Genomic DNA, 17779 nt, shown 5'->3' with positions numbered 1-17779 from the left:
CATAAAGATTCTGGGCATCAGTGCAGATCATTTCCTCGTCTGGATTCACAGAAGCGCTGGAGTCGACCTCTGATTCCCAGGCTATAGTATGAGTAAACAGCTCTGCAGACTCAACCATCTGTTCTACCTCATACTCAGACGGGCAGCTGGAGATTTGGGAGCTGTGAGGAAGCAAGTGCGATTGGGGTGACACCTTTGAGGACTGGAGTATTTGTGATGTTGAAGTTGATGTGGAGGAGAGCCCACTTAAAGGAGCACTTGATATCCGTTGAAGCACCTGCTGTTTTTGTGCCTCATCTGGAATTTGTAGCGATTGGCGTGGCCGTAAGAAAGGGATCTTATCACATTGTCCGCTAAAAGAAGTAGACATTTTAGTTTGGCTGGAAGATGGTCTTTCTTCTGCAGATGTTACTGTTGCTTTAACACCTACCCCACGGACACAACCTTTTTTCCCCTTCCCAACACGCCTATTCCCCTTTCCACCAGCAGCAGGCCTTTTTCCACTCATTTTGGTGGTTAACTAATTCACAACTCTGGAGTTGTTTGCACAAAAAAACAATGGATGGGAACCGAGCAGAGCTGAGTGGCCAAACTGTGGTATTAGGCCAAAACTATTGGCTGGGTTAGATGCAGAAAAAAATTATATTCAATTTGCAACCTGATGGAGGTCAGTATAGATGGACTAATAGAACAAGTCCCACACACAGCTAGAAGCCCAAATATTTTTTCAGAGGTAGATGCAGAAAAAATTTTTATTCAGTTTGCAACCTGATGGAGGTCTGTATAGATGGATTAATAGAACAAGTCCCACACACAGCTACAAGCCCAATATTATTTCAGAGGTAGATGCAAAAAAAAAATATATTCAGTTTGCAACCTGATGGAGGTCAGTATAGATGGACTAATAGAACAAGTCCCACACACTGCTAGAAGGCCAAATATTTTTTCAGAGCTAGATGCAGAAAAAAATTATATTCAGTTTGCAACCTGATGGAGGTCTGTATAGATGGATTAATAGAACAAGTCCCACACACTGTTAGAAGCCCAAATATTTTTTCAGAGGTAGATGCAGATAAAAATTATTTTTAATTTGCAACCTGATGGAGGTCAGTATAGATGGACTAATAGAGAAAGTCCCACACACTGCTAGAAGGCCAAATATTTTTTCAGAGCTAGATGCAGATAAAAATTATTTTTAATTTGCAACCTGATGGAGGTCAGTATAGATGGACTAATAGAGAAAGTCCCACACACTGCTAGAAGGCCAAATATTTTTTCAGAGCTAGATGCAGATAAAAATTATATTCAATTTGCAACCTGATGGAGGTCAGTATAGATGGACTAATAGAACAAGTCCCACACACAGCTAGAAGCCCAAATATTTTTTCAGAGGTACTGTAGATGCAGATAAAAAATATTTTTAATTTGCAACCTGATGGAGGTCAGTATAGATGGACTAATACAACAAGTCCCACACACAGCTAGAAGCCCAATATTTTTTCAGAGGTAGATGCAGAAAAAAATATATTCAGTTTGCAACCTGATGGAGGTCAGTATAGATGGAGTAATAGAACAAGTCCCACACACAGCTAGAAGCCCAAATATTTTTTCAGAGGTAGATGCAGATAAAAATTATTTTTAATTTGCAACCTGATGGAGGTCAGTATAGATGGACTAATAGAGAAAGTCCCACACAATGCTAGAAGGCCAAATATTTTTTCAGAGCTAGATGCAGATAAAAATTATATTCAATTTGCAACCTGATGGAGGTCAGTATAGATGGACTAATAGAGAAAGTCCCACACACTGCTAGAAGGCCAAATATTTTTTCAGAGCTAGATGCAGATAAAAATTATATTCAATTTGCAACCTGATGGAGGTCAGTATAGATGGACTAATAGAGAAAGTCCCACACACAGCTAGAAGGCCAAATATTTTTTCAGAGCTAGATGCAGATAAAAATTATATTCAATTTGCAACCTGATGGAGGTCAGTATAGATGGACTAATAGAACAAGTCCCACACACAGCTAGAAGCCCAAATATTTTTTCAGAGGTACTGTAGATGCAGATAAAAATTATTTTTAATTTGCAACCTGATGGAGGTCAGTATAGATGGACTAATAGAGAAAGTCCCACACACTGCTAGAAGGCCACATATTTTTTCAGAGGTAGATGCAGAAAAAAATATATTCAGTTTGCAACCTGATGGAGGTCTGTATAGATGGATTAATAGAACAAGTCCCACACACAGCTAGAAGCCCAATATTTTTTCAGAGGTAGATGCAGAAAAAAATATATTCAGTTTGCAACCTGATGGAGGTCAGTATAGATGGACTAATACAACAAGTCCCACACACAGCTAGAAGCCCAATATTTTTTCAGAGCTAGATGCAGAAAAAAATTATATTCAATTTGCAACCTGATGGAGGTCAGTATAGATGGACTAATAGAATGATGCTATGCCCAAAAGATTTTACTTCACTAGGTGCAGTAAAAAAATTGGTATTCTATACACAGGTGGTATATCTTGCAACACAGATAGGCTACTCCACTGACTAACACACTCTGCAATAGGCCAAAAAGGATTAGCTTTGCTAGATTCAGCCAAATGCTGTGAAAAAAACTTGCACAGACCTGCCTGGCAAAAAGTGATAGGAACTGATGTAACCTAGTCCTGAAAAGGACTCCAATTACAATTAGTCTTTACTCCCACAATCTATCTATTTAAGAGCACAGACCTGCCTGATAAAAGTCGTAGGAAATGCTGTAACCTAGTCCTTAAAAGGACTGCAATCACAACTATTCCCTACTCCCAAGCTATCTGTAGATTTGTGCGAAAATTGGCTTGAAATTAACAAGGTATAGCGCACACAGCAACAGCGGTGCCGTCTAACACGCAGCTGCAGCAGTGAGAAAATGGTGGCGACGGGGAAAATGGCTTGGTCTTATAGGGCAAGGACATGTGACATACACTGCCAATGACACATGCCCTTGCTTGTGTGAAAAAAAGCACTTCGCTCCGTGTGTGCGCTGCTGATAGGCTGACAGATTGCACCTCCCCACTGTAAATGCGGGAAAGAGAAAAAAAAAATGGAGATCTTCATTGTTCCTGCAGAGATCCATCCCCTGCCCCTCCCCCCACCCCGCTGTACACTCAAACTGCGTATTAACATTAATTTTCATCATTACTGAGAAAAAATCCAGTTATGATTTTGGTGCACGAACAGTTATCGAACATAACCTCGAACAGCCGAATTTTTCTCAAATTGTTCGTGTTCGCCGAACGGCTCGAACACCGCCCAAAACAGCTCGAATTTGAGATTGGCGAACAGTTCGAGTAGAACAACGCTCATCTCTAGTCTCCACAAGCAAGGCAGCTGTGGAACGAGAGAAGCCGGCTGTTTATCTACCGTGAGAAGCTGTGCCGGAGGTACGTCAATCCAAAAACCCATGAGATGGTATGGCAGATAGTGGTCCCCAAGACAGACATCCAAACGGTGTTGGAGGCCTACCACGATTAGGCGGGGCACTTTGGCTGGAAAAAGCTAGAGACCCTGCAGAAGTGTCGATTCTACTGGGTAGGAATGCGCAGCTCCATCGAGCGGTGGTGCCGGGACTGTGGACCCTGTTGCCTTAGAAGAAAAGACTACAGCAGCCAGAAGGCACCCCTGCAACCCATCAAGATGACTCGACCCCTGGAGATCGTGGCCCAGGACCATGTCAAGCTGTCCCCCAGCAGGTCAGGGTACTCTTATGCTGTGACCATGGTGGATCACTACTCACGTTTCCTGGTGGTCGCCCCCCGTCAAAGACCTGACGGCAGAGACAGCAGCAAGACGTTCCAAGCATATTTCTGTAGACCCTATGGTTACCCTGAGCAGGTGCTGACGGACCAAGGTCCGGCCTTTGAGGCTGAGTTGTTCAAGGAGTTCTGCCATCTCTACGGGTGTAAGAACATAAGAACTACACCGTACCACCCACAAACCAATGGTCTCTGTGAGAAGATGAATAACATCATCATCGACCTGCTAAAGACCATACCAATTGAGAAGAGAAATCAGTGGCCAGTCCTACTACCTGACCTAGTAGATCTGTATAATCATATACCAGTAAGTTCCACCAATTGCACTCCGGCATATCTCATGCGGGCAAGGCCAGGAAAGCTGCCCATGGATCTGGAGATTGGTGTTGTTGAGCCTGAAGCTGATATGACCACTGAGGATTGGGACACAACCAGACAGGAGCAGTACAGGAGAGTACAAGCCTGTGTTGAAGATAGTCTCACTCGGGTGAGGGACAAGCAGGAAGCTCAATACAACAGAGGTGCCCAAGCAGAACCCTTCACACCTGGTGAAATAGTACTAAAAAGGAAAAGAAGAAACCACAAACTTGACGACCAGTGGGAGAGAGAACCCTACACTGTGTTGAATTCAAGATTCGACAATAAGAAGACCTGCTTAATTAGTCGAGATGGAGGAAGGACGACTGCAACAGTGTCCAGGGACTACCTAAAGTTGTGTCCAGACCTGCTAAAGCCTCAAGAAGAAGTGCCTCTCGTAATCCCAGAGGAGCCTAAAGAAGCAGTGATACACACTGACTTAGGAGATTTCCCAGCAGATTGGCCCCAACTAGGAGGAGCAGTAATCATCCCCGTACTCCAATTCTTCGAACAGCCAGAAGACCCTCCACAGCAAGATGAACCTGTAAGTGCTGCAGAAGAGCCTAGTGCTGCAGAAGAGCCAGCTCAAGAAGGATCCCCGGCAGGAGAAGAGCCAGAGGGCCCAGCCAATGGTACACTTGTCAGTCCCAGAGAGAGGTTAAGGCAGTTTTACAACTTAGTCACACATAGAATCAGTAGGGTAACTGACAATGCAGACTCTGATACCACACAGACCACCGCACTACGCAGATCAACACGGAGTACTAGAGGTAAACCGCCTGTCAGATACACTAAGTAAGATAGTTACCCCTGGGGTATTGTGCATGATTGTACTGAACTATTGTGTATTTTCATGCATATGTATATTACTTTGTGTTTTGCCTTATTGATGAACAGTTCAAGTTATATGGACACTTTGCCTAATGACTTCCTTATTTATCTAAGAACTCCGTGACTGAGGACTGTGTGCAGCCCCAAAAACTATTTATTGTATATAATTGCACTCCCTGGAGTGCCCTTTTAGGTGACCTCAGAAGTAAAACCTGTCTGGAGTGGCTCTACGGGAGGTCCAACTCGGGATCTTCATGCCCTGCAGCCACCCCAGGGCCTACGTTGAGGGTTTGGTACAGGTCCCTCAAACCACCAAGTACTCTACCCTGTGAGATGGACATTCTGTTTGGGAACCTCACTGCAAGAGACTTGAATTCTGAGGACACTTTGTATTTGGTTATGTTATTATGCAACGTTTAAGAAATGTGCCTCCCATAAAGGGAAGAGTTATTGCATTGTTAATGTTTACTATTGTTGTTATAAAATGTACTTCAACCCGGGAGTGCTGAGCTTTGCTAGGGGGGAATGTGGCGCCCAGCTGCGCTTGGAACCACAGATCCTAGAACGGTGTATTACTGGAATCCTCCACAAGAGGCCCCCATAAACATTCACACATCTCCACCTTCCACCTCAGACCAGCAGAGGGAGCCCATTAGGGATATAAATAGGGAAGGTGGAGCTAGGCAGTTCAGTTCCTAGCCTTCTAGAGTACAGAGTGATTCAGGAGTTCCTCTGAAGAGTTCCTGCAGTAGAGAAGCCTGAGAGAGGTCAGTCTGCAGTGGAGCTCAGTCCAGTTTAGAGAACTCAGCTAATAGTTCAGAAGTGGAGCACGAGGCTCCTGCTAGCTAGATTCAGGGAGCTCAGTTAGAGCTTAAGGTGTACCGGCGCCATAAGATCGGTGAAGCGCGGCAAGCTGCCGTTAGTGTGAGTAGCCTAGTGAGGGCCCGAGCGTGGCCGAAGGCGAGTGGAAAGTGAGTAGCAGTGGGGGCAGAGGAGCTTACCCAGCTCACCCCGAAACATATACTGGACACCGGGTCCGAGCTTACCGGGATCTCTACGACCCAGTAAGGCATAACCGGAATCCCTGGAGAACTACAGGTCCCAGGTTCACCAGAGAGCTGATACGTAACAGAGCCAGGAGACACATAGGCCCTGTAAGCAGGGAGCGTGCACTCCAAGAGAAGGCCCTACCACAACGTCAGCCGGTGCAGGACAGAGATAAAATTAGGCCTAGCTTCAGGCAGGTCAGAAACTTACTACGCAGAGGCAAGAAACAGGAGGCCCTACACCCGCTCATTGGGGAGGATCCTGATATGCACCCTTCACCCTACAGTGCTCCGGGATGTGCCTGAATTTCCACCAGTAAAAGGTACTGAAGTGACTACCGTGTCCGTCCCCGTTCTTGCTCTGACCCGGCTGGGTCTTGCCTGTCCTGCATCCCCTACTCCGTACACTGCCCTGAGGCCTAGTGCCACCTGTGGGGAGCTATACCATCGAGCTGCCTTATCACCGGCCTTAGTGGACTGCCGCAGCGCTGGTGATTCTCACCAGAAACCACAGGTGGCGTCACGAACTTTCATAAAATTAACAAACAATCCCTTTTTTTAAAACTGACCCCAGGATACGGACCCGGGAGCCGACCACCGCGACATCCCCAAGGCCAGGCAAAGGCCCGGGTACCGAGTCATCCCCATCCCCTGGGCTAGTCACAGACAGGAGAGAGTGATGAGAGTGTTCATAAAGTGACACTGTGTGCTCTTGTCTACTGCAGTGTCAGTGCATTAAGGGCTGCACGCTAAAATTAGGCAAACCTCCAAAGTGAGCAGTGTCAATTAACATAAGAAGTGTGGAGGATACTAACTGAAGGAACAGAACAATGCACTGAGCACTTGGCCACTCCAAGGGTGCACAATGACTCCTCATTTACATATGTAATTAAATTAAACATTTTTTAGATAAAACAAAAGTGGTGAATGCTCCACTACAGGTCTGATTTTTATAGGGGCTTGGTGTCTATATGAATGTCTCATTTATATTTGTAATTTATTAGTTTGAATATTGGAGTTGACACCCACGATTTAAACATTCCTTCCAACAGTCCCAGATCCAATGGAATAGTCCCAAATTTGGGGATCTGTTCCACTGTCCTGGAAGGTCAGGGTTATGTCCTTCATCTGTGATCTCCCTAAACATATACAGTTGAATACAATGCTGCAGAAAGAAGCCGACAGGTCCTTTCTTCACCATTCTGCATCGGTAGAGCCTGAAGGCATGATACTGTGTGTGGAGGAATATACTGTGGGGGCATCATACTGTGTGAGGGAATGTACTGTGGGGGTCATCATACTGTGTGAGTGGGGTGGGGGCAATTTAGGAAGCCATGAAATCCGCACCATACTGTGAGGGAACACTAATGTGTTGAAAAATAGGAACAATATTTTTGTGTAGTCACATATAGAGGATTGGGCGAAGTTTGAGAAGTGGCTTATCTTAAAATACAAATTTATGCCACAGTATATATCTCTCTTTTCTTTCAAAGTTGGGAGGTATGTCTTAAAAGATAGCCTTGTACTGTATATACCTGGAACACCCTTTTAAGAGACTCCTAAGAATATTTGAAAAATAAATTATTAAGGATGTAAATCTATATTTACAATTAATTAATACATGTCCTATATTTTTACTATATTTAAACAAAAGTTTCTAGGAATCTTTTGTCGTAGTCCTATATACTGCAGTGTTTTTCTTTTGCTAATAATATATCCATTGACAGATACATTATCCTGTTGAATTGTACTGAGCAGTAATAAGTACTGTTAAGAGAGTTGGAATTGCGCTTTATTACCCATGCCGTTAATTACCAAAAATTAAAGTTTTTGTGCATTTGGAAAGATTTGGTATTGCGGGACATATTTTCATTGCCTCAAATATTATTTTCACAGATATTTCAACAAAATGAACTTCTTATGTTCAGTAGTTATAAATCATAAAATTGGCATAAAATCCAGAACAATAATAGATATTATTAGATCTATAAGAAGGCTTTTGAAATTTAATTCCGTTGCTGCTGTGCAGCCCATTAATGTTCTGCATTGCCTTGCAGTCTATTTTATTTCACAGTGAGAAACCAAATAACATGGATTCAGTGATAAATCTCCAACAAAAGTGCAATATGTTTATAGAAGGCCAGATACATCCTTAGTGGTTTGAAAATTCCAGAAAAGTTTAATAGAAGTTATATGAACTGCACAATATGCTGTTTGATAGGAAAATAATGGATGATGATGGTGGTGAGCAACACTGGGGTCCTGAGTTTCAACCCTATTAAGGGCAACAAATACATGGAGCTTGTATGTTCTCATAGTGATTGTGCAGGTTTTCTTGCAAATTTTAAAAACATACTGGTAAAATAATTGGGTTCCTATAAAAATGGGCCCTACTGTGGTTGTACTGTACAACAGAACTAAAGTATTACTTATGTGACAGGTAGAAATAGTGCTGTTGCTTCAAAAGCATCCCGCAACTAGAAGAGTTAACACAGTCACAGGAGACAGGGAGTGGTTAGCAGAGCCCCAGAGGGATTGTGGGGAAGATGTTTACTATTCTGGCAGCAGCCGAAGGGATGAGTAGTGTGTGATCTGTCTCTCACAGAAGTTCAGGCAAGTGAACCATAGTGGAACAGGATTCCATTAAAGAGTGAAGCTGGGCAAAGGTCAGGACCCTCTTGTACTGCTAGTTGAGAAAGTCTATCATTGGGTAGGAAGATAAGGACTGGAAGGAATTGTGTAACAGGGATCATCTCCCTCAGCAACACCCCCCTCTCCATCTCACTGTGCTATAAAGAATGCTGTGTACTACTGTGCCTTTGTGAAGAAGCGGTTTGATGTGGAATAAGGGAAAGCCAATTGCTGTAAAGGACTTGATCTGTACTGACCGTGCTTCTACATTAAATTCTACTGTTCACCTGTTCATTAGGACTCTGTCAAGTGTGTCTGTGCCAGTAAGAGAATACATCTTATGCCTGAGAAAGCTGCAATGTATGGTCGCCCTGAGTAATGGTTCCTCCAGGATTCCAAGAATTCATGAGACCTGTCTCGCCCCTATCTAAACCTAGCGGCGTGCACGTAACACTTACAATAGCTAAAAATGTGATGCCAGTGGTGACAATTCCTGTACAGCACTATGGAAGATGTTAGCCATGTACAAGTCATGGGTAAGTAGAAAAAAATATGCAAAATGAAGCCAAAGCACACAATAAGCGCTCAACATTTCCGCGAAGTCCTTCAAGACTGTTAAACACATATTCTCATTTGTTTCACACGTTTATTCATTTCTTGTTTCCCTATGCATTTCGGCATGCTTCTGCTGCCTTCATTTTGAGTCTACAATGTGCACATTCCAACAAGAAGAAGGAAAACCATTGCATGAACAGGTGTGTCCAAACTTTTCTCTGGTATTGTACAGCTCCAGCTATAACTGTCACTGTCAGGGTTAAACCCATTCTGCTGGGTTTAAATTAGGCACAGTAGCAGCATGGTTATATAATCTGTTAGCCGGTGATCACCGAGGCCATATATATCATATATATTAGCTGTCTGTGATTCATATCCCTGATCTCTCTGTGTTTCTCACATATAGGACATGTACCCATTTTAATCTATATGACTGTCAACACGACTCTATGTGGAACGGTCCGCCAAAAAAATGGAGACAAGTTTGTTTTAAATACAAATCATGGATTAAAATGAACCATAAAAGTCTATGGTAATGTGAAAAATCACACATTATCATCCATATGTAGTCTGTGTGCTCTCCATTTTTAACATAACAATAATTAAAAGAAGCTTTATAATTTATTTTTTTCATACAAGATTATCACTGATGAAACACTGATGGTAAAAGCTGAAACACTGACCAAACACTGATGAAACTAAGATCCAAAATACTGATGAAAATTGGCCTGTTTTTTGAGTACCAGAGAAATCACTTGCATCTGACTGAGGCCTTAAGCAATAAAGAATAAAGAAATGCTAAAAAAAAAAAAGTTTCTTTCTTCTCTTGTGGATATCTTTGACAGTTAGGCACCACATCTAACCATAGTACTACAGCACTATAGGATAAAGTCCCTCAATGACCACCTTAAAAAGGCTTTTTGGAGGCCAATAAAAATTTACTGACAAGTTTAATGGCGGTCTATGAATATGTTTGGTTCTCATGTATAGTACAGACCAAAAGTTTGGACACACCTCATTTAAAAATTTTCTGTATTTTCATGACTTTGAAAATTGTACATTCACACTGAAGGCATCAAAACTATGAATTAACACATGTGGAATTATATACTTAACAAAAAAGTGTGAAACAACTGAAAATATGTCTTATATTCTAGGTTCTTCAAAGTAGCCACCTTTTGCTTTGATGACTGCTTTGCACAATCTTGGCATTCTCTTGATGAGCTTCAAGAGGTAGTCACCGGAAATGGTCTTCCAACATTCTTGAAGGAGTTCCCAGAGATGCTTAGCACTTGTTGGCCCTTTTGCCTTCATTCTGCGGTCCAGCTCACCCCAAACCATCTCGATTGGGTTCAGGTCTGGTGACTGTGGAGGCCAGGTCATCTGGCGTAGCACCCCATCACTCTCCTTCTGGGTCAAATAGTCCTTACACAGCCTGGAGGTGTGTGTGGGGTCATTGTCCTGTTGAAAAATAAATGATGGTCCAACTAAACGCAAATCGGATGGAATAGCATGTCGCTGCAAGATGCTGTGGTAGCCATGCTGGTTCAGTATGCCTTCACTTTTGAATAAATCCCCAACAGTGTCACCAGCAAAGCACCCCCACACCATCACACCTCCTCCTCCATGCTTCACGGTGGGAACCAGGCATGTAGAGTCCATCCGTTCACCTTTTCTGCGTCGCACAAAGACACGGTGGTTGGAAACAAAGATCTCAAATTTGGACTCATCAGACCAAAGCACAGATTTCCACTGGTCTAATGTCCATTCCTTGTGTTCTTTAGCCCAAACTTGTCTCTTCTGCTTGTTGCCTGTCCTTAGCAGTGGTTTCCTAGCAGCTATTTTACCATGAAGGCCTGCTGCACAAAGTCTCCTCTTAACAGTTGTTGAAGAGATGTGTCTGCTGCTAGAACTTTGTGTGGCATTGACCTGGTCTCTAATCTGAGCTGCTGTTAACCTGCGATTTCTGAGGCTGGTGACTCGGATAAACTTATCCTCAGAAGCAGAGGTGACTCTTGGTCTTCCTTTCCTGGGGCGGTCCTCACGTGAGCTAGTTTCTTTGTAGCGCTTGATGGTTTTTGCAACTGCACTTGGGGACACTATCAAAGTTTGCCCAATTTTTCACACTGAATGACCTTCATTTCTTAAAGTAATGATGGCCACTCGCTTTTCTTTACTTAGCTGCTTTTTTCTTGCTATAATACACATTCTAACAGTCTATTCAGTAGGACTATCAGCTTTGTATCCACCTGACTTCTGCACAACACAACTGATGGTCCCAACCCCATTTATAAGGCAAGAAATCCCACTTATTAAACCTGACAGGGCACACCTGTGAAGTGAAAACCATTTCTGGTGACTACCTCTTGAAGCTCATCAAGAGAATGCCAAGAGTGTGCAAAGCAGTCATCAAAGCAAAAGGTGGCTACTTTGTAGAACCTAGAATATAAGACATATTTTCAGTTGTTTCACAATTTTTTGTTAAGTATATAATTCCACATGTGTTAATTCATAGTTTTGATGCCTTCAGTGTGAATGTGCAATTTTCAAACTCATGAAAATACAGAAAAATCTTTAAATGAGAAGGTGTGTCCAAACTTTTGGTCTGTACTGTATATGAGAGAATAGGGGATTTATCTTGTGAACCCCTTTAAGGATACTGTAAAGTTTTATATAATGGATTACACATAAATACTTAAATAATGTGTAAAAATAATCATCCTGTGAAAGGTCTACAGGTTATTCTGAAGAGGGATTAAATCTTTTTTGAAGAAAAAATGTATATAACAACAATAATCAGTGCATCTTTATATGATATTGATAGAATTGAGAATTTTTTAGCCACTGAGAAGAAGCAGAAAAATATTTTCCAATGGTGGCATAAACCCTGACCCCCATTCTCTCTATTTGACAGCACAATGTGCTGCTGTCCTACCGGCACCATTGTTGTTTGCTCAGATGAGCCATGAACCATTTGCTATCTTCCTGTATTTAACTAAACAGCATGAAAGTGTTACTCCACTTAAATTGTCGTGTCTGAGTGAAAATTATGAAACTATACAGGTCCGCGATATGTATCGATTCAGAAAGTCCTTCAATGAACTGCAGAGTAATGTAATAAAAAGCCATCCGTTCTGCAAAAGAAATGTGACAGCTTTGACTAGCGTTCACTGAGCAATTTATATGCTATTTCTGAGATACCTTGATTCCTTTTTGTAAGAGAAGCTCGATTGTGATTACCGTGCATACGTTGCATTGAACAGATGGCCGATCTACGCAAATCTCAAGGGCGAACAAGGTTGAAATCAAATCTTTGCAGAATATTTAGTTTATGATTGCTCTTTTGGGTGGATAAATTGAATGTTGCAATTAGATATCATTAGAAATGGGAAATAATTACATTTTAGGGAACTAAGGGAACTTATCACCAAGATAATGGCTTTTCCGTGGGCAGGACGACGGAAGATGTTCAATGATCATATTCGAATATGTTTAAAGGGAAATATCATTAGGTTTCCCCGTTCTAAATTTCTGCCACCACTCTCTAATCCCTATAAATACGTTTCTAGCTGTGCTATCATTTCACTTCTGCAGACCAACATACCCTAGAAGGTTGGCTTTATACTTTTACATGGTTTGAAGGAAAAAAGTTCAATTCAGCTATGACGGAGGTTTAGGGGAGCAAGGACAGCTGTCAGGTTCCCTTTAAAGTTGCAATCTCTATTGATTCTGTTTAGCAAGAACCACGTACTTCTGTAATACTTCAGTGTATTTTTTAATTTTCATACAGTACAGACCAAAAGTTTGGACACACCTTCTCATTTAAAGATTTTTCTATATTTTCATGACTATGAAAATTGTACATTCACACTGAAGGCATCAAAACTATGAATTAACACATGTGGAATTATATACTTAACAAAAAAGTGTGAAACAACTGAAAATATGTCTTATATTCTAGGTTCTTCAAAGTAGCCACCTTTTGCTTTGATGACTGCTTTGCATACTCTTGGCATTCTTTTGATGAGCTTCAAGAGGTAGTCACCGGAAATGGTCTTCCAACAATCTTGAAGGAGTTCCCAGGGATGCTTAGCACTTGTTGGCCCTTTTGCCTTCACTCTGCGGTACAGCTCACCCCAAACCATCTCGATTGGGTTCAGGTCTGGTGACTGTGGAGGCCAGGTCATCTGGCATAGCACCCCATCACTCTCCTTCTTGGTCAAATAGCCCTTACACATCCTGGAGGTGTGTTTGGGGTCATTGTCCTGTTGAAAAATAAATGATGGTCCAACTCAACGCAAACCGGATGGAATAGCATGCCGCTGCAAGATGCTGTGGTAGCGATGCTGGTTCAGTATGCCTTCAATTTTGAATAAATCCCCAACAGTGTCACCAGCAAAGCACCCCCACACCATCACACCTCCTCCTCCATGCTTCACGGTGGGAACCAGGCATGTAGAGTCCATCCGTTCACCTTTTCTGCGTCGCACAAAGACACGGTGGTTGGAAACAAAGATCTCAAATTTGGCCTCATCAGACCAAAGCACAGATTTCCACTGGTCTAATGTCCATTCCTTGTGTTCTTTAGCCCAAACAAGTCTCTTCTGCTTGTTGCCTGTCCTTAGCAGTGGTTTCCTAGCAGCTATTTTACCATGAAGGCCTGCTGCACAAAGTCTCCTCTTAACAGTTGTTGAAGATATATGTCTGCTGCTAGAACTCTGTGTGGCATTGACCTGGTCTCTAATCTGACCCGCTGTTAACCTGCGATTTCTGAGGCTGGTGACTCGGATAAACTTATCCTCAGAAGCAGAGGTGACTCTTAGTCTTCCTTTCCTGGGGCGGTCCTCATGTGAGCCAGTTTCTTTGTAGCGCTCGATAGTTTTTGCAACTGCACTTGGGGACACTTTCAAAGTTTTCCCAATTATTCGCACTGAATGACCTTCATTTCTTAAAGTAATGATGGCAACTCGTTTTTCTTTACTTAGCTGTAGTGTTGAGCGAGCACTAAAATCCTCGGGTGCTCGAAGCTCGGCCCGAGCTCGCCGTGATACTCGGGTGCTCGACCCGAGCAACGAGCCCAATGTTAGTCTATTGGAGACCCGAGCATTTTTGCGGCGGCACCCCCGGCAGTCTGTAGAAAGCCTAAAAAGTGCCCAAAACGATAGTGACAGTGCTCAAATGACATGGGGACAGCATGGGGATCGCCCCAGGAAGCATTTCTGACCCCCAGGTCACTGTTGTCAACAAAGTGTTCAGAGGTATTAAGCCACTTTTACAGGCTCATAATAAAATGTTCAAAAACGAAAGTGAAACTTTTTTCCTGTGAAATATGTTAACGAATTTCTTTTCCAGGGTAAAGACTTGTGTATAAGGTAAAATAAATAACCAAAAACAAAAATACTCCTCCACACCTTGGGCTATGTTCACAAGTAGCATTTTTTATGCGTTTTTGCACTTTTGTATTGCTTTCAACTGTGACAAATGCATTCACCGGGAAATGTCATTTTAACATTTTACAACCTTATCTGACCATGTGCTGCGTGACACATGCATACAATGCTGAAAAGACATGGGGACAGCATGGGGAAGACCCCTGGAAGCATCTCTGACTCCCAGGTCACTGCCTAAAAGTGTGCCCATCAGAAGTGATCCTTGCCGCATCAGAAGATGCAGACTTGCAACTATCCCCGTGCAAGTCCTTGTCCCAGGGCAGTGTTCAATTGTACCTCCCCCATTCCTTGCAATACAAGCGCAAATATGCAGCCAACCACCCACCCGCAGGCTGCAATACCATACTGCTAGCTTGCACTTGAAATGGGGCCTTTTAGTTTTGAGGAGGCCGAAGCTGGCCACTACCTCATGGCTGCTTTGGCAGCGAGGTATACATACTCAGTCCCCAGCCGCCCGGCGGCCGGGTGTCCACGCTCGGTCCCCAGCCGCCAGGGGGCGGCCGGGTGTCCACACTCGGTCCCCAGCAGCCCCGCGGTCGGGTGTCCACACACGGTCCCCAGCCGCCAGGGGGCGGCCAGGTGTCCACACTCGGTCCCCAGATGCCCTGCGGCCAGGTGTCCACACTCGGTCCCCAGCCGCCCCGATTTCTCCGCAGAACATCCACACAGACTTTTCTTATCCCGGCCTACTTTAGGGCAGCATTGGACGAGCCCACCAGAGAACCAGACTCCTCCGGTGGGCCCTGGCTTCTCCATCAGGGGAGTTGTTTGTGCCAAGGTGAGGAGCATGATGATGATAGAAGTTAGCATCTGTTTTGTTTTGTTGGAATGCAAGCGTAAGTGTGCAGCATGCCACCCACCCACCCCCAGGCTGAAATACCATACTGCTAGCTTGCTTGCACTTGAAATTGGGCCTTTTAGGCATGTGGAGGAAGACGCCGGCCACCATGTCATGGCTGCGTCGGCGGCCCTTTTATCCATACTCAGTCCCCAGCCGCCCGGCGGCCGGGTGTCCATGCTCGGTCCCCAGCCACCAGGGGGCGGCCGGGTGTCCACACTCGGTCCCCAGCGGCCCCGCGGCCGGGTGTCCACACACGGTCCCAGCTGCCTGGGGGTGGCCGGGTGTCCATAAACGGTCCCCAGCCGCCCCGATTTCTCCGAGGAACATCCCCACACACTTTGCTTAGACTGGCCTGCTTTAGGGCAGCATTGGACGAGCCCACCAGAGAACCCGACTCCTCCGGTGGGCCCTGGCTTCTCTATCAGGGGAGTTGAGAGTGCCAAGGTGAGGAGCATGATGAGGATGATAGAAGTTAGCATCTGCTTTGTTTTCAAGGAATGCAAGCGCATGTATGTAGTAGTGGCTAGGCCTGAGGTGGTCAGCGTTTTGGCGCATATCCTACCTCTTCCGAGGATTGCTGGATGTTTTCCTGCTACTATCCAAGATCTATGACTCCCGTTACCGTTAAAACAAAGCTTCAGGTTATAAATGATGGATGAGGTAGTGGCAAAGGAGAAAGAGCAGGAGGAACAGGGACCATTCACATCAATATCAGGCCAGTCAACCACATATGCCTTGTAGGATATGCTTCTGTAACAAAAGGAGCGGTTCGGCTACACAGTTATAGGGCATACAGTGAGTGCAATGCCTACCAAAAATTTTGAGGCACTCCAATGCCCCTTGGAAATGACATGGAGGTCAGAGGGCCTTAACTAAACCTTTTTTTCCATTTATAGCAACTGGGTCTCCTGTGCACTGTTGGTCTAATCAATGAATGGAAGGCTTTCCAAAAATTATGAGGAACTGCAATGCCCCTTGAAACAGACGTGGATTACAGCGTACTAAAAACCTTCTACCCATTATTGGGGAGTGTGTCTCCCTTAGTTTTCACCTTTGCATTGAAAAGCAAAAGCTGACTAAAATTAGGAGGAAATGCAATGCCCGTGGGAAGACTCGTGGAGATTAGAGGTAAGGTAATTAAAAACAACATTTCAATGCCCCTTGGAAGAGCTGTGGAGTTCAGAGTGGCTTAAGAAGACGCTTTTAATGCCCCTTTGAAGAGACGTGGAGGTCACAGTAGCTTAATAAGACGGTTTTAATGCCTCTTGGTAGAGACGTGGAGGTCACAGTAGCTTAACAAGACGGTTTTAATGCCCCTTGGTAGAGACGTGGAGGTCACAGTAGCTTAACAAGACGGTTTTAATGCCCCTTATAAGAGCCATACAGTACAGCATCTTAAAAACATTATTCCCATTATTGGGGAGTGGGTCTCCCATAGTATTTGCTTATGCCTTCCAAGCAAAAGCTTCCAAAAATTTAGGATGGAGCAACTTGCAATGCCCCTTACAAGAGCCATGCAGTACAGCATATTACAAACATAAGTCCCATTATTGGGGAGTGGGTCTCCCATAGTATTTGCTTATGCCTTCCAAGCAAAAGCTTCCAAAAATTAGGACGGAGCAACTTGCAATGCCCCTTACAAGAGCCATGCAGTACAGCATATTACAAACATAAGTCCCATTATTGGGGAGTGGGTCTCACATAATATTTGCTTATGCCTTCCAAGCAAAAGCTTCCAAAAATTATGAGGAAATGCAATGCCCGTTCGAGGAGTCGTGGAGGTCCCAGTAGCTTAACAAGACGCTTTTAATGCCCCTCAGAAGAGACTTGGAGGTCAGAGTGGTATAACAAGATGGTTTAAATGCCCCTTACAAGAGACGTGGAGGTCAGAGTGGTATAACAAGATGCTTTTAATGCCCCTCAGAAGAGACGTGGAGGTCAGAGTGGTATAACAAGATGCTTTTAATGCCCCCCAGAAGAGACGTGGAGGTCATAGTAGTATAACAAGATGGTTTTAATGCCCCTTACAAGAAACGTGGAGGTCAGAGTGGTATAACAAGACGCTTTTAATGCCCCTCAGAAGAGACATGGAGGTCAGAGTGGTATAACAAGATGCTTCTAATGCCCCTCAGAAGAGACGTGGAGGTCAGAGTAGTATAACAAGATGGTTTTAATGCCCCTTACAAGAAACGTGGAGGTCAGAGTGGTATAACAAGACGCTTTTAATGCCCCTCAGAAGAGACGTGGAGGTCAGAGTGGTATAA

Source organism: Phyllobates terribilis, unplaced genomic scaffold (genome assembly GCF_046119375.1).
Source record: "Phyllobates terribilis strain yellow unplaced genomic scaffold, ASM4611937v1 Scaffold_4__5_contigs__length_816908805, whole genome shotgun sequence".
In the NCBI taxonomy this organism is placed as follows: Eukaryota; Metazoa; Chordata; class Amphibia; order Anura; family Dendrobatidae; genus Phyllobates; species Phyllobates terribilis.
This window is presented reverse-complemented; position numbering follows the sequence as displayed.